This window comes from Balaenoptera physalus, assembly GCF_965194825.1.
Source record: "Balaenoptera physalus genome assembly, chromosome: 2".
Lineage (NCBI taxonomy): Eukaryota > Metazoa > Chordata > Mammalia > Artiodactyla > Balaenopteridae > Balaenoptera > Balaenoptera physalus.
Window position 1 is genome coordinate 76,685,731 of NC_138883.1, and position 19,492 is coordinate 76,705,222.

Genomic DNA, 19,492 nt, shown 5'->3' on the forward strand with positions numbered 1-19,492 from the left:
ATTCAGAACAGGTACTAACAAATGCCTTCGCTATAACAATGTGTCACCTGGCGGCAGTGTCTCCAAGCACAGGACTTCTATTCGGAAAATAATTTATCATAAACGGCCTTATTAGAGTTCACCCCAGGCAGTGCTAGAGCACAAGGGGACACAAAGACTTTTACAAAAAATAATCACCCTCCCATGGAGAGTAAAGGGAAGAGGGATATTCATTAGGACCAAGCTTGAACATGAACATGTGGTCTCAGTCAGTTATTGTGGCTCAGGAGGAAGAGGTCTCTGAAGAAATATTAAAAACTAATGACAGAAAAGATGTTCAACATCACTAGCCATTACAGAAATGCAAATTAAGACCAAAATGAGATATAACCACACACCTACTAGAACACCAGAAATAAAATACAGTGACAAGACCAAATGTTAGGGAGGATGTGGAACAACTGGATCTCTTGCGCATTGCTTGTGCAAACATAAAATGGACAGCCACAATTAGGCAGTTTCTTATAAAGCTAAACATACAACCCCACCAGGAATCACACTCCTAGGCATTTGTCTATCCCAGAGAAGTGAAAATTTATGTCTACACATGTATGTGAATGCTCATAGCAACTTTATTTGTAATAACCAAAACCTGGAAACAATGAAAATGTCCCTCAGTAGGTGAATGGTTCAATAAACTGCAGTACACCCATTGCATGGAATACTAATTAGCAATAAATAGGAATGAAATATTGAAACACACAACTGGGATGGATCTCAAGCACATTATGCTAAGTAAAAAATGCCAATCCAAAAAGGTTTTTTTAAAAGTCACATCCCTCATATGAAGTGGGGAGGGGCAAGACAGGAGTAGGAGGGGAAAAAGGGTTATTATGGGATTATATGAAGTCATGTGTGTGAAACTTTCGAAAATTGTAAAGCACTATAGAATTTTTAAAATCTTTCATTCAATAAAAAAAAGTCACATGCTGTTTGATTCCACTTATATAATATTCTGGATGTGACAAAATTGCAGTGATGGAAAACAGATTAGCTAGTGGCTGCCAGCGATGAGGGATGGTGGGGAGGGGAGGGGCATGCGTGACTGTAAAGAGATAATACAGGGTAATCTTTTTTTTCACTTTTTTCACAAATTGTTTTAATAGCATTTTTTTTCTATTCTTTTTCAAAGTATTTTCCCATTTAGGTTATTACAGAGTATTGAGCTGAGTTCCCTGAGCTATACAGGTCCTTGTTGTTTATCTATTTTATTTATTTATTATTATTCTTTTTTTGGTGCCATGACTCGCCAGCAGTGTGTACATGACAAACCCAAACTCCCAATCTATCCCTCCACCCCACCCTTCCCCCCTGGTAACCATAAGTTCGTTCTCTAAATCTATGAGTATGTTTCTGTTTTGTAAATAAGTTCATTTGTATCATTTTTTTTAAGATTCCACATATGTGATATCAAATGATATTTGTCTTTCTCTGTCTCACTTCACTTAGTATGATAATCTCCAGGTCCATCCATGTTGCTGCAAATAGCATTATTTCATTCTTTTTAGTGGCTGGGTAATATTCCATTGTATATATATATATATATATATCTACATCTTCTTTATCCATTCCTCTGTCAATGGACATTTAGGTTGCTTCCATGTCCTGGCTATTGTAAACAGCTCTGACATGAACAATGGGGTGCATGTATCCCTTCGAACCATGTTTTTCTCCAGATACATACCCAAGAGTGGGATTTCTGGATCATACATTAGCTCTATTTTTAGTTTCTTCAGGAACCTCCATACCGTTCTCCATAGTGGCTGCACCAATATACATTCCCACCAACAGTGTAGGAGGGTTTCCTTTCTCCACACCCTCTCCAGCATTTGTGATTTGTAGACTTTTTGATGATGGCCATTCTAACTGGTGTGAGTTGATATCTCATTGGAGTTTTGATTTGCATTTCTCTAATAATTAGCAATGTTGAGCATCTTTTCATGTGCCTCTTGGCCTTCTGTATGTCTTCTTTGGAGAAATGTCTATTTAGGTCTTCTGACCATTTTTTGATTGCAATGTTTGTTTTTTTGATATTGAGCTGCATGGGCTCTGTGAATTTTGGAGATTTATCCCTTTATACAAGGGTGATCTTTGTGATGACAGAATAGTTCTGCATCTAGATTGTGATGATAGTTACCTGAATATACACATGAGATAGAATGGCATGAAACTAAATACACACGTTCTATCAATGCCAGTTTCCTAGTTTTGATATTGTACTATGGTTATATAAGGTGTGACCACTGAGGGAAACTGGGAGAAGAGTACATTGACCTCTCTGTACTATTTTGGAAACTTCCTGTAAATATATATTTGTTCCAAAATAAAAAGGTTTAAAAAAATATGGTATAAAATATACCTCATTAAAGTCGATTTTAAAACTAATGAGAGGGACTTCCCTGGTGGCACAGTGGTTAAGAATCCGCCTGCCAATGCAGGGGACATGGGTTCGATCCCTGGTCCGGGAAGATCCCACATGCCGTGGAGCAACTAAGCCCGTGTGCCACAAACTACTGAGCCTGCAGTCTAGAGCCTGTGACCCACAACTACTGAGCCCACATGCCACAACTACTGAAACCCATGTGCCTAGAGCCTGTGCTCCACAACAAGAGACCCACCACAATGAGAAGCCCTCACAATGCAATGAAGAGTAGCCCCCGCTCACCACAACTAGAGAAAGCCCACTCTCAGCAACAAAGACCCAATGCAGCCATAAATAAATAAATAAATAAATAAAGCTAAAATTACATATAAAAATAAATAATAAAACTAATGATAGGAAATAAAATAAGTTACTCTTACTGAATATAGTATTCTGTTTATTCTTACTTATATTTTCCCTGGTTCTGATTCTTTGATCTTTTTCTTTTAATTGAAGTCTGAGTGATATGGAAACTAACACCTATTATTTTCAGGTGTACAACACAGTGTTTCAATTTTTATAGATTATACTCCATTTAAAATTATTCAAAATAATGGCTATATTTCCCTGTGCTGTACAATATATCCTTTTTTCTTATTTATTTTATGCGTAGTAATTTGTGTCTCTTAATGCTATGCTGCTCTCTTGCCCCTCCCCACTTTTTTCTCCTCACTGGTAACCACTAGTTTGTTCTCTATATCTATGTCTTTTTCTGTTTTATTATATACATTTGTCTTTGTTCTTTTTTTTAGATTCCACATATAAGTGATAACAGAGTATTTGTCTTTCTCTGTCTGACTTATTTCACTAAGCATAATATCTTCTAGGTACATGCACATTAATGCAAAAGGCAGAATTTGATTCTTTTTATAGCTGAGTAATATTCCATTTTATATATATATATATATGTTTGTGTGTGTATATAGATATAGATATAGATATAGATCTCACATCTCTAGCCACTCATCTTTTTATGAACACATGTTGCTTCCATATCTTGGCTGTTGTAAATAATGCTGCTATGAACACTGGGGTGCGTGTATTTTTTAGAACTGGTGTTTTCACAGTCTGGAGGTTCCTTAATAAACTAAAAATAGAGTCACCATATGATCCAGCAATCCCACTCCTGGGCATATATCTGGAGAAAACTCTAATTTGAAAAGATACATGCATCCCAGTGTTCATTGCAGCACTATTTACAACAGCCAAGACATGGAAGTAACCAAAATGTCCATTGACAGATGAATGGATAAAAAAGATGTGGTGTATATATATATATATATATATATGGCTGAGTATATATATACAATAATACTCAGCCATAAAAAAAGAAAGAAAGAAAAAAAAATAATAATAATAATAAAAGAAAGAATGCCATTTGCAGCAACATGGATGGACCTAGATGTTACCATCCTAAGTGAAATAAGTCAGACAAAGACAAATATTATATGATATCACTTAAATGTGGAATCTAAAATATGATAAGAATGAACTTATTTACAGAAACAGACGCACAGACATAGAAAACAAACCTATGGTTACCAAAGGGGAAAAGAGGGTGCGGGAGGGATAAATAAGGAGTCTGGAAATAGCAGATACAAACTACTATAAATAAAATAGATAAACAACAAGGTCCTACTGTGTAGCACAGGGAACTATATTCAATATCCTGTAAAAAACCATAATGGAAAAGAATATGAAAAAGAATATATATAACTGAATCACTTTGCTGTACACCAGAAACTAACACAACACTGTAAATCAACTATACTTCAATGAAAAATAAATTACTTATAAAAACGAAAGCAAAAAGATTTGGGTTTTCGTTTTCTTCGGCTATATACCCAGCAGTAGAATTGCTCGAACATGTGGTAGCTCTATTTTTAGTTTATGGCGGACCCTCCATACTGTTCTCCATGCTGGCTGCACCATTTTACATTCCCACCAGCAGTGTACTAGGGTGCCCTTTTCTCCACATCCTCACCAAATTTGTTATTTGTAGACTTTTTGATGACAGCTATTTTTTGTAACTGAAGATAGTTGATCTACAATATTGTATTAGTTTCAGGTGTAAAGCAAAGTGATTCGCTTATACAATTATATGTATGTATATATCTATATTCTTTTTCTTCAATTCTTTTCCATTATAGTTTATTACAAGATATTGAATATAGTTCACTGTGCTATACAGTAAATCCTTGTTGTCTATCTATTTTACATATGGTACTGTGCCTCTGTTAATCCCAAACTCCCAATTTATCTCCCTCCCACCCCCACCCCCTTTGGTAACAATAAGTTTGCTTTCTATGTCTGTGTTTCTGTTTCATAAACAAGTTCATTTGCATCATAATTTAGATTCCACATATAAGTGATATCATATGATATTTGTCTTTCTCTGTCTTACTTCACTTAGTATGATAACGTCTAGGTCCATCCATGTTGCTGCAAATGCCATTATTTCATTCTTTTTTATGACTGAGTAGTATTCCATTGTATATATGTACCACATCTTCTTTATCTATTCATCTGACAATGGACATTTAGGTTGCTTCTGTGTCTTCACTATTGTAAATAGTGCCTCTGTGAACACTGGGGTGCATATTTTCTTTTTTTTTTTTTTTCAAAGGAAATGAAATGGAATTTATTGTAGTAGAAGCACAAATGTTCAATTAAAATATGGAAAGATACTTAAAACTCCTGATTAGTTAATAAATGTAAATATAAAATGAATGGAAGGAAATTTTTTTTTCACACACACACACACACACACACTGTATTTTATTTTTACAAGAGATAAATAGACTGACACCAAGCATTGTACATGGATGACCACAACAAAAGCAACAATGATTGCAATTACCAAACATGAAACACACTCATACTATGTCATAATATTGACATTCAGTCCAGTAATCCTCCACTGTAACAGCTCCTTTACTTTGCAGTGAAAATTGATTTGTATATTCTTTGCCTCTGAGTCCTTGTGGGATTTTTTTTTTTTTTTAATTCAGACAGAAAGTCACAAAAATTATACTCATCCTCATCAGTTCACTCAGTCCCATGTAATTAATTTTTTTTTTCATCTTGATCTTTTGTTAGCACTTTTATGAGTTCATCAGTTTTTCATTAGAGTTCTGAAAATGCTTATTCATTCAGTTCAGCAGTACAGTCAGTTACCAGAAACCTGTACTTGTCAGAGTCTTTTCCATGAATTTCTTGAAGATGAAACCCTTTTATAGGAACATATTTGCAAAATCATCAGAGTACATGGGGTGCATATTTTCGAAATAGAGCTTTCATCTTTTTCAATTTGCATTTTCATCTTTTCTGGATATATACCCCAAAATGGGATTGCTAGATCATATGGTAACTCTATTTTTGGCTTTTTAAGGAACCTCCATACTGTTCTCCATAATGGCTGCACAATTTACATTCCCACCAACAGTGTACAAGGGTTCCCTTTTCTCCACACCATTTCCAATTTTTGTTATTTGCAGACATTTTGATGACAACCATTCTGACCAGTGTGAGGTGATATCTCATTGTACTTTTGATTTGCATTTCTCTAATAATTAGCAATGTTGAGCATCTTTTCATGGGCCTGTTGGCCATCTGTATGTCTTCTTTGGAGAAATGTCTATTTAAGTGTTCTGCCCATTTTTTGATTGGGTTATTTGTTTATTTGTTATTGAGTTGTATGAGCTATTTGTATATTCTGAAAATTAAGCCCTTGTCAGTCACATTGTTTGAAAATATTTTCTCCCAGAACATAGGTTGTCTTTTCATTTTGTTTGTAGTTTCCTTTGCTGTGCAAAAGCTTATAAGTTTGATTAGGTCCCATCTGTTTATTTTTGCTTTTATTTCTCTTGCCTTGGGAGACTGACTTAAGAAAACACTGCTACGATTTATGTCAGAGAATGTTTTGCCTATGTTCTCTTCTAGGAGTTTTACAGTGCCCTGTCCTATATTTAAGTCTTTAAGCCATTTTGAGTTTATTTTTATGTATGGTACGAGGGAGTGTTCTAACTTCATTGATTTACATGCGGCTGTCCAAGTTTCCCAGCACTATTTGCTGAAAAGACTGTCTTTTCTCCATTGTATATTCTTGCCTCCTTTGTCGAAGATTAATTGACCATAGGTGTGTGGGTTTATTTCTGGGCTCTCTGTTCTGTTCCATTGATCCATATGTCTGTTTTTGTGCCAGTACTATGCTACTTTGATTACTGTAGCTTTGTAGTATTGTCTGAAGTCTGTAAGGGTTATGCCTCCAGCTTTCTTTTTTTTCCTTGGGATTGCTTTGGCAGTTCTGGGTCTTTTGTGGTTCCATATGGATTTTAGGATTATTTGTTCTAGTTCTGTGAAAAATGTCATGGGTAATTTGATAGGGATAACTTAAATCTGTAGATTGCTTTGGGTAATATGGCCATTTTGAATATATTAAATCTTCCAGTCAAAGATCATGGGATATCTTTTCATTTCCTTGAATCATCTTCGATTTTTTTTATCAGTGTTTTATAGTTTGGGGTATATATGTCTTTCACCTCCTTGGTTAGGTTTATTCCTAGGTATTTTATTGTATTGTATTTGCCTTTTTTTTTTTTTTTTTTTTTTTTAGCTGCACCGCGTGGCATGTGAGATCTTAGTTCCCTGACCAGGGCTCAAACCTGTGCCCCCTCCATTGGAAGCACAGATTCTTAATCACTGGACCACCAGGGAAGTCCCTAGGTATTTTTTTTTTATGTGATTTTAAACAGGATTTTTTTTTACTTTCTCTTTCTGTTATCTCAATTTTAGTGTAAAGAAATGCAACAGATTTCTGTATATTAATCTTGTATCCTGCTACCTTACTGAATTGATTTATCAGTTCTAATAGTTTTTGTGTAGAGTCTTTAGGGTTTTCTAATGATAGCCATTTTGATAGGTGTTAGGTGATATCTAATTGTGGTTTTGATTTGCATTTCTCTGATGATTAGCAATGTTGAGCATTTTTTCATGTGCCTATTGGCCATCTGTATATTTTCTTTAGAAAAATGTCTATTCAAGTCTTCTGTCCACTTTTTTATTTGGGTTCTTTTTTTTATATTGACTTGTATGAGCTGTTTATAAACTTTGGATATTAACCCCTTATCACTCATATCATTTGCAAATATTTTCTCCCATTCAGTAGGTTGTCTTTTTATTTTGTCAATGATTTCCTTTGCTGTGCAAAAGCTTTTGAGTTTAATTAGGTCCCATTTGTTTATTTTTTCTTTTGTTTCTTTTGCCTTAGTAGACAGGTCCAAAAAAAATATTGCTACAATTTAAGTCAAAGTGTTTTCCTCTAGGAGTATTATAGTTCCATGTCTTACATTTAAGTCTTTAATCCATTTTGACTTTATTTTTGTACATGGTGTGAGGAAATGTTCTAATTGCATTCTTTTACATGTAGCTGTCCAGTTTTCCTAGTTCCACTTAGTGAAGAGACGTCTTTTCCCCATTGTATATTCTTGTCTCCTTTGCTGGAGATTAATTGACCATAAGTGTTTAATTGACCATAAGTGGGTTTATTTCTTGGCTCTCTATTCTGTTCCATTGATCTATGTGTCTGTTTTTGTGCCAGTACTGTGCTGTTTTGATTACAGTAGCTTTGTAGTATAACGTCTGGTTCTGGACTCTTCTTTGCTGAGAGATATTTTTATTACAAATTCAATATCACTACAAGTGATTGGTCTGTGCAGATTGTCTGTTTCTTCCAGATTCAGTCTTGGCAAGTTGTTTGTTTCTAGAAATTTATGCATTTCTTCTAGGTTCTCCAATTTGTTGACATATAACGATTTGTAGTATTCTCTTATGATTTTTTTGTGTCTCTGTAATATCAGGTTTAAGTTCTTCTCTTACATTTCTTATTTTGTTTATTTGGGTCTTCCTTCTTTTCTTCTTGATGAGCCTGGCTAAAGGTTTATCAGTTTTGTTTATCTTTTTTAAATAACAGGTCTTGCTTTCATTGTTCTTTTCTGTTGTTTTTTGGGGTCTCTTTTATTTATTTCCTCTCTGATCTTTATGATTTCCTTCCTTCTGCTAACTTTGGGCTTTGTTTGTTTTTCTTTTCTAATTCCTTTAGATGGAAGGTTAGGTTGTCTATTTCAGATTTTTCTTGTTTCTTGAGGTAGGTCTGTATTGCTATAAATGTTACTATTAGAACTGCTTTTTCTGCATGCCATAGATTTTCAAGGGTTGTGTTTCCATTTTCATTTGTCTCAAGGTACTTTCTGATTTCCTCTTTGATTTCTTCATTGACCCACTGGTTTTTTAGTAGCATGTTGTTTAGAATCCACAGGTTTGTGCTTTTCCCATTTTTCTTCCTGTAATTGATTTCTAGTTCCATTTTCATACCACTGTGGTTGGAAAAAATGCTTCATGTAGTTTCTATGTTCTTAAATTCATTGAGACTTGTTTTGTGGCCAAGCATGTGATCCATCCTAGAGAACGTTCCATGTGAACTTGAACAGAATGTATATTCTGTTGTTTTTGGATGGAATATCCTATAGATATCTATTAAGTCCAACTGGTCTATTGTGTCACTTAAGACCACTGTTCACCTACTTGTTTCTGTCTGGGTGATCTGTCCATTAATGCCAGTGGAGTATTAAAGTCTCCTAATATTATGGTATGGTTGTCAATTTCTCCCTTTATGTCATTAATATTTGCTTTATATGTTTAGGTGCTCCTGTATTGGGTACATGCATGTTAACAAGCATAGTATCCTCTTCTTGTATTGATTCCTTTGTCACTACATAATGCCCTTCTTTGTCTTTGTTATAGACTTTGTTTTAGAGACTGCTTTGATTGATATGAATATTGTTACCCCCACTTTCATGTCCTTTGCATTTGTGTGAAATATCTTTTTTCATCCCCTCACTTCCAGTCTATATGTGTCTTTAGTTCTGAAGTGAGTCTCTGATAAGCAGCATTTGGATGAGTCTTGTTTTTGTTATCCTATCAGCTACCCTATATCTTTTAATTGGAGCATTTAGTCCAGTGACATTTAAAGTAATTATTGATAGGTATGTACTTACTGCCATTTAATACCTTTTTTGGATTGTTTTCGTAATTCTTCCCTGTTCTTTTCTTCTTCTTTTAGTTTCTTCCCTTGTAGTTTGATGATTTTCTTTTTTTTTTTTTTTTTTTCTTTTGCTGCACCGCATGGCTTGTGGGATCTTAGTTCCCCAACCAGGGATCAAACCCACACCCTCGGCAATGAAAGCATGGAGTCTTAACCACTGGACCACCAGGGAATTCCCTGATGATTTTCTTTAATGGTATGTTTGTGTTTCTTTCTCTCTTATTTTTGTGTATCTGTTGTAGGGTTTCGATTTGTGATTACCATGGAGTTCATGTATGTTGACCTATAATTGTATCTATATGTTGCAAACACATTCTAAAAGATATACGCTTTTTACTCTCTTCCCCATACTTTTTGGTTTTGATGTCATATTTTACAACTTCATGTTTATCTCTTTTCTGATTACAGTAGTTATACTAGATTTTACTTTTTTTGTCTTTTAATCTTTGTACTAGCTTATTAAAGTAGTTGATATCAGCTTTTACTATATATTTGCCTTTACTAGTGGTATTTTTCCTTTCCTATAGATACTTCTTGTTACAGCCTTTTCCACGTAGAGAAGGATTTTAACATTTCTTTTAGAGTCAGTTTAGTATTGATGAACTCTTTCAGTTTTGGCTTGTCTGAAAAGTTCTTTATCTCTCCTTCAATTCTAAATAATAATCTTACTGGGTAGAGTATCCTAGGTTGCAGGTTTTTCCCTTTCAGCACTTTAAATATATCATGCCACTCCCTTCTGGTCTGCAAAGTTTCTGCAGATAAATCAACTTAGCCTTATGGGGGTTCCCTTGTATATCACTCTTTATTTTTCCCTTGCTGCCTTTAGAATTCTCTCTCTTTAACTTTTACCATTTTAAATATGATATGTCTTTGTATGGGTCTGTTTGTGTTCATCTTGTTTGGGACCCTCTGTGCTTCCTATACCTGGATATCTATTTCTTCCTTAGGCTTGGGAAGTGTTCAGCCGTAATTTCATTAAATACATTTTTGACCCCATTCTCTCTCTTTTCTGCTTCTGGGACCCCTATAATGCAAATGTTGGTATGCTTGATATTATCCCAAGGAACCCTTAAACTGTTTTCTTTTTTTTAATTTGTTTTTCTTTTTGCTGTTCTGATTGGGTGGTTTCCATTATTCTATCTTCCAAATCACTTATACATTCTTCTGTATCACCTAGTCTACTGTTTATTCCTTCTAGTGTGTTTTTCATTTCAGTTATTGTATCCTTCAGCTCTCACTTGTTCCTTTTTATATTTTCTAGATCCTTGTTAAAATTCTTACTGTGTGTATCTATTCTTTTCCCTAATTCAGTTAGCATTCTTATTACTAATGCTTTGAGTTCTTTATTTAGCAAAGTATTTACTTGTTTCATTAGTTGTTTTTTTCAGGGGTTTTCTCTTGCTCTTTCAGTTGAGACAAATTCCTCTGTCTTCTCATTTTGCTTATCTTTCTCTGACTCTATGAAATTAGATGAAACAGTTAACTATGTTAGCCTTGAAGTGGGTCCTTATATAGGAGCAACACTATACAGTCTGTTTTTGCCCAGTGGCTTTGGTGGGAGAGCTGGATTTGATGTCACATCGTTCATCAGGGTGTGCTGGCAGCTCTCACCTTGGTAGGAGGTGGGGCTGGACATGGGAGGGCTAGGGCCTGAGCCAGGTGTGACGTGGTTCTTCCCCTCTGCTTTGTGGCTGTCACTGCCCTATTAGGGGTGGAGTCGGGTCCCAAGTTTCTGGATTTGAAACCCTGAGGGTCTGGTCCTAGCTGGCTCTGTTCTCTTTAAGTGTATGCTCTTTCCCCTCCCAACACCAGCACCCTCAGCCTCAGGGAGGAGCAGTGTTAGAGCAAGAGGGGCCAGTGTGGGTATTTGGCAAGAGTGGGGCATGGGGTATGGCAGTCTAGCCACCATCAGAGATGTGGTCTGCCTCTGATGTGCTGCCTGTGATCACCAGCAATTGTTGACCCCTCCTTGTTCAGACTCTGCTTAGGGTTTGAGCCACCACAGCATCTCACGGCCAAGATTTTTCCTTGGTTATGGAAGCCCTCACTCCAGTGTGGAGCTGCAATGCAAGGCAAATGATGCTGGAGTGTTTAGTTGGCTCAGGCTGGGGTACATGCCAGGGCAGTCGCCAGGAAACCAGTCAGCCAGCCACATGGTCTCAATCTGTCCTTTCCACCTGCTTTATTTTATTTATTTATTTATTTGCCACACTGCATGGCTTGTGGGATCTTAGTTCCCCAACCAGTGATTGAACCCGGACCCTCAGCAGTGAAAGCAAGGAGTCTTAACCACTGGGCCACCAGGGAATTCCCCCACCCTGCTTTGGAAGCAAGCAAGCTTTCTGCTAGTCCCCAGTTAGTTTTCAGTAAGAACTGTTCCACATACAGATGGATTTTTTATGTGTTTGTGGGGGGAGGTGAGTTCCGTGTCCTCCTACTCTGCCATCTCCATTCCTACTCCGCTAATTCTTTGATCCTGTTTATATTCTATTTTATGTCTTCTGATTGTGAGCCAACAAGAGAATTTTGTGAACTCTGGCATAAAAAAGCAATAAATATTTCTATGCATTTAGCCAACAATAATAATTATGAAGCACTTACTTTCTGCCAGACACTGTGCTAGGCCTAATGGAGATGATAATACTTGAATACATGCTTTGCTTTGCCTCTTTACACATTCCACCACCACCTCACACAGTCCCTAACCTAGTTCTCTCCCATAAATCATTGCTAGTTCTTAGATATTTCATCAAAATTTAAATGGTATTTCTTAGTGAAAAAGCAGAGGGCAGGAAACAGAACTTTTTCGTTGTCACCAGAAAACTGGAAAGCTCAGGATGAAGAAGTGGTAGAAGGGAGTGGCTGCAGGGGCAGCTAACATTAGACAGAGGGGACGTGGGAAAGAGTGGGTGGGTATATGCCCCAAGCAAAGGAGTTACTGGACAACAGTCCCATGAATTATTTTGTGGTGCCAAATTCAAGACTGTTTACTTTATTCTGAACCAATCTCACTCTGGCAACTCAAATTCATACCATTATCTCCAGGAAGGATTTGTGCAAATATAAAACCAAGGCTGGAAAAAATTGCTCAGACAGCAATGTATCTGCATAAATGCAAAAGATATTCTTTTATGCAGTGGCCTAGCATTCTATAAAGTTCACTGTGAATGCAGATCTCAAAGTAGTCACTCAGATACAGTGATCAGTGGCCATTATTCCAGGTCCCTGAATTTGAGCAACTCATGGAGGAACAGGGGATGTCTGAGATCTACATCATCTATTGCCTTTTTAAAAATCTGAGGCTCGGGACTTCCCTGGTGGTCCAGTGGTAAAGAATCCGCCTTCCAACACAGGGGATGTGGGTTTGATCCCTGGTTGGGGAACTAAGATCCCAGATGCCACAGGGCAACTAACCCCACGTGCCACAACTACTGAGCTCACGTGCCTCAACGGGAGAGCCTGTGTGCCACAAACTACAGAGCCCATGCGCTCTGGAGCCTGTGCGCCACACCTAGAGAGAGAAAACCCACACGCCACAACTAGAGAGAAGCCTGTGCGCCACAACGAAGAGACTGCACACTGCAACAAAAGATCCCACACGCTGCATCTAAGACCTGACGCAGCCAAACAAACAAACAAACAAAATATCTGAGACTCTCAAACATCAGAAAACATTTATTAAACATAGGTACACTCAGCACTGTGCTACACTCAGGATCACAGAGATGGAATCACCCCTCTTCCCTCTCACATGTGCCCTTATTCAGTAAGCTCCCTTTTTGAAACTATTTTTCTCATCTCAAGCCTATCTTGAATATTTTTGAATATTTTGAAGTTTAACTGTGATTTTTTCCCCAATCTCTAATCCCTCCAAGGACACTCTTTGTGAACCTAGAATGAAGACATAAAAACTGTGCTATCCCTACCAAGGAAAAGTCCAGCCTGTTAGCTCCCTAAAAAAAGAATCTGGCTTGGTATTAAGTGAACTTCTTGCTTACTGAGATTTCATAAAATGGTTCAATAGGTTAATAAATATTTCTCTTATTAGAATGAAAACAGGCAAGATGGTTGTCAGAAGAATTCCCTGTTGATTTAAGGCAATTTGGAAACAAATAGAAATATATCAGATCCCACACTCCTGATTTCAATTTCTCTACCAGATGCATAGGCTTCTCCAAAATCTTTATCTCCATCCCTGAGCCCCAGATCCACATTTTTAAAGCCTACTAGACAGTGCCACCTGGATCTGGCTGGTGCCTCCCAATGAATATGTTTAAACCATATCAACCCTAAATCTTCCTAGTCTCCCAAGCTAGACCAGTGGTTCTTAACCTGTGAAACAAGCACCTACAACATCATGGAGTCAGTAGGGTACCAAGAGCAAGCTGATGGACGGAGTCAGCCCCAGGTGCAGGCAACAAGAGTATGCATTGTCTGTAGAGAATTTAAAAAGAATAATAAAACTGGCCAAAAATCAGTCAGCAATTTATTATCACTATGTACCAGCAATTCTGAACAATGTCAGGGATAAATTATCCCTCCAAAAAAATATCCTATGGGTCCAAATTTTAAACATTGCCATGGTTACTTTTGAGTTTTAATACTATTTATTTAAGCTTCAAGTTGAATATTTTTACTACTTATCCTTCAGTGAACATCATATTCTACACAGAATTTAACTCAAAAAACTCCCAGTTATACAATTGCCCCCAGACACAAGTGGACTCGGTAGCAATTCTCATTCATTTAGAGAGTAAGTTGCAAAGGTCCAGAATCGTTCCAGATTACTTCAAGCATCCTTCATGTCTCCAGCCCCTGTGGTAGTACATATTCTCATGTTTAAATAGTAGATTTGAGATAATGTGGTAATAGTGTCTTTTTAAAATTATTTATTTATTTATTTTGGCTGCGCCAGGATAGTCGCGGCATGCGGGATCTTTGTTGCGGCGTGCGGACTTCTTAGTTGTGGCACGTGAACTCTTAGTTGCAGCATGCATGCGGGATCTACCTCCCTGACCAGGGATTGAACCCAGGCCCCCCGCATTGGGAGCTTGAGTCTTACCCATTGCACCACCAGGGAAGTCCCGATAACAGTGTCTCAGTCAGCTCAGCTGCCATAACAAAATGCCAAGGGTGGCTTAAGAAACAGAAATGTTCTCACAGTTCTGAAGGTTGGAAGTCTGAGATCATGGTCCATTTACAGTGAGGTTACAGTGCTCTCTACCTGGCTTACAGACATCAGCCTTCTCAGTGTGTCTTCACAGGTCAGAGAGACACTACAAGCTGCTTGGCCCCTCTTCTTAAAGGGTGCTAATCCCATCATGAAGGCCCCATCCAGGTTTCAAATATGCTAGGTATACCACTGCATGGAGTAATTTCAAGGAGTCTAGAAATCTGTATAAAAAAAACAAATATTATCTGCAAGCTGAATAAATAGAACTCACATTGTATATGTAACCACACAATATGTGTGATTATACATATTACTATATAGATGTCTACAGAACTTCCACTGAACACTGCTGTGTCCTATTTGACCTCAGCTTACTCTCTACTAGAGGTAGGAATAAGCACAAATTATTTAGAATGTTTTAAAGGCTTTGCACAATATCTTTCAGTCTCCATCCCCACCCCCAATCACCCAGCAATCTGACCACATGGGTGTGTTCAAACCCTCATTAACTTTCTCCTGTCCATGAGTAAGTGCTCCTTTTCTGTCTGATTTGTTCTTTCCCAACCTCTTTACAAACTACTACTTATTCATCAAGATCTAATTCAAATGACCCTCTTTAGGGAACTTGCTCTTGAGATATCATGCTCTACTTAGTTGTTCCCTCTGTTATGCTCTAAGAGCTTTTGTTTAAATCTGCATTTCAGTACTGCTCATTAATTGTGAGCATGAGACAGTTAAACAATAAACTCTGAAAATTTTTACTTTTACAGGAAAAATAAGTGTATTTCTCCACAATGGAGAAACAATCTTCATCCTGGTCCCTGAATCCCTTAGTGTCTATAGGAAACACACTCTAGGGTGGCCTTATGATTCCTTCCTCCTTACTGTTCATGTCCTTGTATAATTCCCTCCCCTTGAGTTCAGGCCAAACTGTGACTTGCTTCTAACAGCAGAATATGGCAAAGGTGATGGGCTACTACTCACATGATTATGTTACATTATATCACAAAAGTGAATGGATTTTGCAGATGTAGTTAAGGACCCTGGTCCCTAATTAGTTGACTCTGAGTTAATCAAAAGCAGTATTGTCCTGGGTGGGCTGACCTGAAAGAGGGCCTGGAGGTCAGAGACTCTCTCTGGCACTGGCTGTAAGAATCAAGCTGCCATGAATTCTACAGCCTCAAGGAAATGAGTTCTGCCAACAACTGAGGAGGCTTGGAAGCAGGTCCTTCCCCAGTAAAGCCACCAGAAGAGAACATGACCCTGCCAATACCTTGATTTCAGCTTTGTGAGTCCCCAGGCAGAGAACCTAGCAAAGCTGTGTCTGGACTTCTGACCTGAAGAAACTGTGATAATAAATAGAGGCTGTTTTAAGCTGCTAATTTTATAGCAATTTGTTATACAGCAATGGCAAATGAATACAGTGGGGTTTTGCACATAACAAAATCTCTGACTCAAACTGGCTTAAAGGGCACAGAAATTTATTTTCTCATGTAGCAGGAAGTCCAGAAGTACTTCAGACTTCAATTTGGTTTGTTCAGAGGCTCAGTTCTGTCATCAAAGATCCAGATTCTTCGCCTCTCACCACTGCGCTATCCTAAGTCATAGTTGGTCCTCAGGGTTGCAAGGTGGCGTCAGCAGTCACAGGAGTCACACTCAGAAACCTTCGGAGGATAAAAATAAAGTGTTAATTCATACGCATTCTCATGAAGAGTGAGGAAAATTCCCAGAAGCACCTCAGCAGACTTTCCTTCAGGTCTCATTGTCCAGGATCACTCATCCATTCCAAATCATCCCCTGACCAGGAGAAAAGGATCACCTCAGATGGGTTCCATCCAACCTGGCTGCCCCTGGGACAAATGTGTGTGTGGGGCAGCTAGATACTTGAACTAAATCGGAGTTCTGTTAAGGAGGAAAGGGGAGAAAGGATCAGCATGTCTACTGCAAGTCCCAGCCAAAGAGTTACTCTACAAAAAAGACAACATGTATAAAACCTCCCACCCAGCAGTCCAGCACTGGCAGAATGAATTATACCAGAGCAGCTAAAAGATGGAGGCAGAACTGTCGGTGAGAATGTAAATTGATACAGCCACTATGGAGAACAGTATGGAGTTTCCTTAAAAAACTAAAAATAGAACTACCATACGACCCAGCAATCCCACTACTAGGCATATACCCTGAGAAAACCATAATTCAAAAAGACTCATGTACCACAATGTTCATTGCAGGACTATTTACAATAGCCAGGAGATGGAAGCAACCAAAGTGTCCATCGACAGATGAATGGATAAAGAAGATGTGGCACATATATACAATGGAATATTACTCAGCCATAAAAAGAAACGAAATTGAGTTATTTGTAGTGAGGCGGATGGACCTAGAGACTGTCATACAGAGTGAAGTAAGTCAGAAAGAGAAAAACAAATACCGTATGCTAAGGCATATATATGGAATCTAAAAAAAAAAAAAAAATGTACTGATGAACCTAGTTGCAGGGCAGGAATAAAGAGGTAGACAGAGAGAATGGATTCTAGGACACGGGGTGGGAGGGCGAAGCTGGGGCGAAGTGAGAGTAGCATCGACATATATACACTACTGAATGTAAAATAGTTGGCTGGTGGGAGCAGCTGCATAGCACAGGGAGATCGGCTAGGTGCTTTGCGATGACCTAAGGGGTAGGATAGGGAGGATGAGGGAGGCTCAAGAGGGAGGGGATATGGGAACGTGTGTATGCATATGGCTGATTAGCTTTGTTGTGCAACAGAAACTAGCACAGTATTGTGAAGCAATTATACTCCAATAAAGATCTATTAAAAAAAAAAAAAAAAGATGGAGGCAGAGAGGAGACTGGCAAAAACAAACTATTGCTAATAGCAAGCACGTTTGTGGAACATTTTAACAGAAGTTAATGAAGACATTTAAAATATTAAGAATTGGCACAAAGACTGAGATTGCTCTGTAATCAGTGATAAGAAATCGAGACAATGAAGTAAGAACCTGGCAAGGAGCAAGAACATTCCAAGAGACATAAAAGATGAACAAAACAAACGCCAGAAGAACAGAAATCCAACCAGACACACTGCCTAAGGGTTTTCATCTGTTCCATAGAGAGAATTGGAAATTAGTACCAAAACTTTCTCCGCATAGTATGTGGTTATGTGTAATAGTAATTTGCATATAATTATCATTAGTCTATGGGCTTGAGTCTTAAGTTTAATAACTCCTCATGGTATGGTTATAGATAATTTATGTTAAAATATTAGAGGCATAAAAAGGAAATTATGTGTAATTATGCTTTTAATGAATTACCTTAATCAAAACAAAACGAAATTATAAAAATATTGAAACTACCCTGCAAAACCCAAGACATACAGAACGTGCCCTCCTTTAAATAGTAGGTAAAAGACATACATGTATCTAATAATCACATCGTACACCTTAAATCTACATATATGTCAATAATATCTCAAAAAGGCTGGAAAAATAAATTTTAAAATTAAAGAGCCATGGAATCTTCTCTAAAAATCTTTAAGAAATAAATCTGACTAGGATATCCTTTTATTTCTCTGAGAATGCTGGCTGCTCTCTTAGGGATATAGGCAGGAATATAAGTGGGTAAATTATGGGGCAAGGAAGGTGGGAAGGGGGTCTAGATAGAAGTAAAGTGACTTCTGACTTTTGCCTGGTCCCCCTTCCAATAAAAGATTCATGGTACCCAATGACCCAATAGTCCATTGATCTGCCATTGTTCCCATTACCCTCAGGAAATGGTGACTGACAGGGATGCAGAAGAGAGAAGTAAAACAAGTTGAACTGAAGGCAGCTTCTTTCCACAAGCAACGAGGCTCTTATCTCCTTTTTGTCACTATTTCTGATTGTGCTACTGGCTGTGGATCTCAAAGTCTAGCCAATTCCCTGATCTCACCATAGCCTGACGACCAGGGTCTAACCAGTTTATGTGCTTTCTAGGACAGTTTGGAGTTTGGGGATGGGGGGTATTACTTTGTCCTCTTACACACTGGAGCGAGGGAGAGAAAGAAACAGAAAGAGAGAAAAAAGAGACTAGGAGGAAAAAGAGGGCTGCGTCCGGGGTCATCCCAGCTTTTCAGGTTCGCACTGCCCGTCCAGGCCTGGTTGAGCCCTGGTAAATGTATGACCAGCGTCTTGATGGTTGCCGGCACCTCGCGGAGTCCTCACACCAAAACAGGCAGCCCTGCCTAGCTCAGGCAGGACGCGGATGCCGAGAGCTGTTAGGCACAATACGGCCGCCAGAGGGCGTGAGCGCCTCAAGTCCACGCGCGATGGCGTCGACCCAACCAGGAAGGAAAGGTGGTCGGCCTCCGAGAGGTGGTGGGCCCCGCCTCGGCCGCGAGCTGCCGGCCTCCGCGCACTGCGCGCCCGCCCTTCCATTCTCATCCGCAGAGGGCCCCACCCCGATCTGTGCTTGCAGGGTGACCTCGACGCCCGGGCGGAGTCCGAGGGCGTTCTCAGCTCCGCTCGCTCCTCGCCGCCCCAAACTCGCTCCGAGCCGGAGGCCTGTGGGGAGGCGCCGGCCGGGTTTTCCGAGGGGGGACGCCCAGAGGGCCAGGCCCGGGGTCAGCCCGCAGGCAGGCGCCGCGCTCCAGCATCCGGCCGCCTCGTAACAATGGCCCGAGGGGCTGCGGACGCTGTGGCGGGCGCGGAGGAGCAGGGGCGCCGGGGCGCTGGAAGCCCCGCCCCTCGGCCGGCTCCCTGACAACGCGGGCCCGACCGCGCA

At 38.9% G+C, this 19,492-nt stretch overlaps 1 long non-coding RNA gene across 1 annotated transcript; it reads right to left on the bottom strand.

The window, feature by feature from the left end:
* Window positions 1–3,820: 3,820 nt before the first annotated feature.
* On the bottom strand, window positions 3,821–19,259 carry LOC309656299. The gene is made up of 3 exons (XR_014261275.1): window positions 19,169–19,259; window positions 5,729–16,638; window positions 3,821–5,050 (listed from the first exon to the last, which is right to left on the bottom strand). It is a non-coding gene; the product is annotated as an uncharacterized lncRNA (long non-coding RNA).
* Window positions 19,260–19,492: the final 233 nt, after the last annotated feature.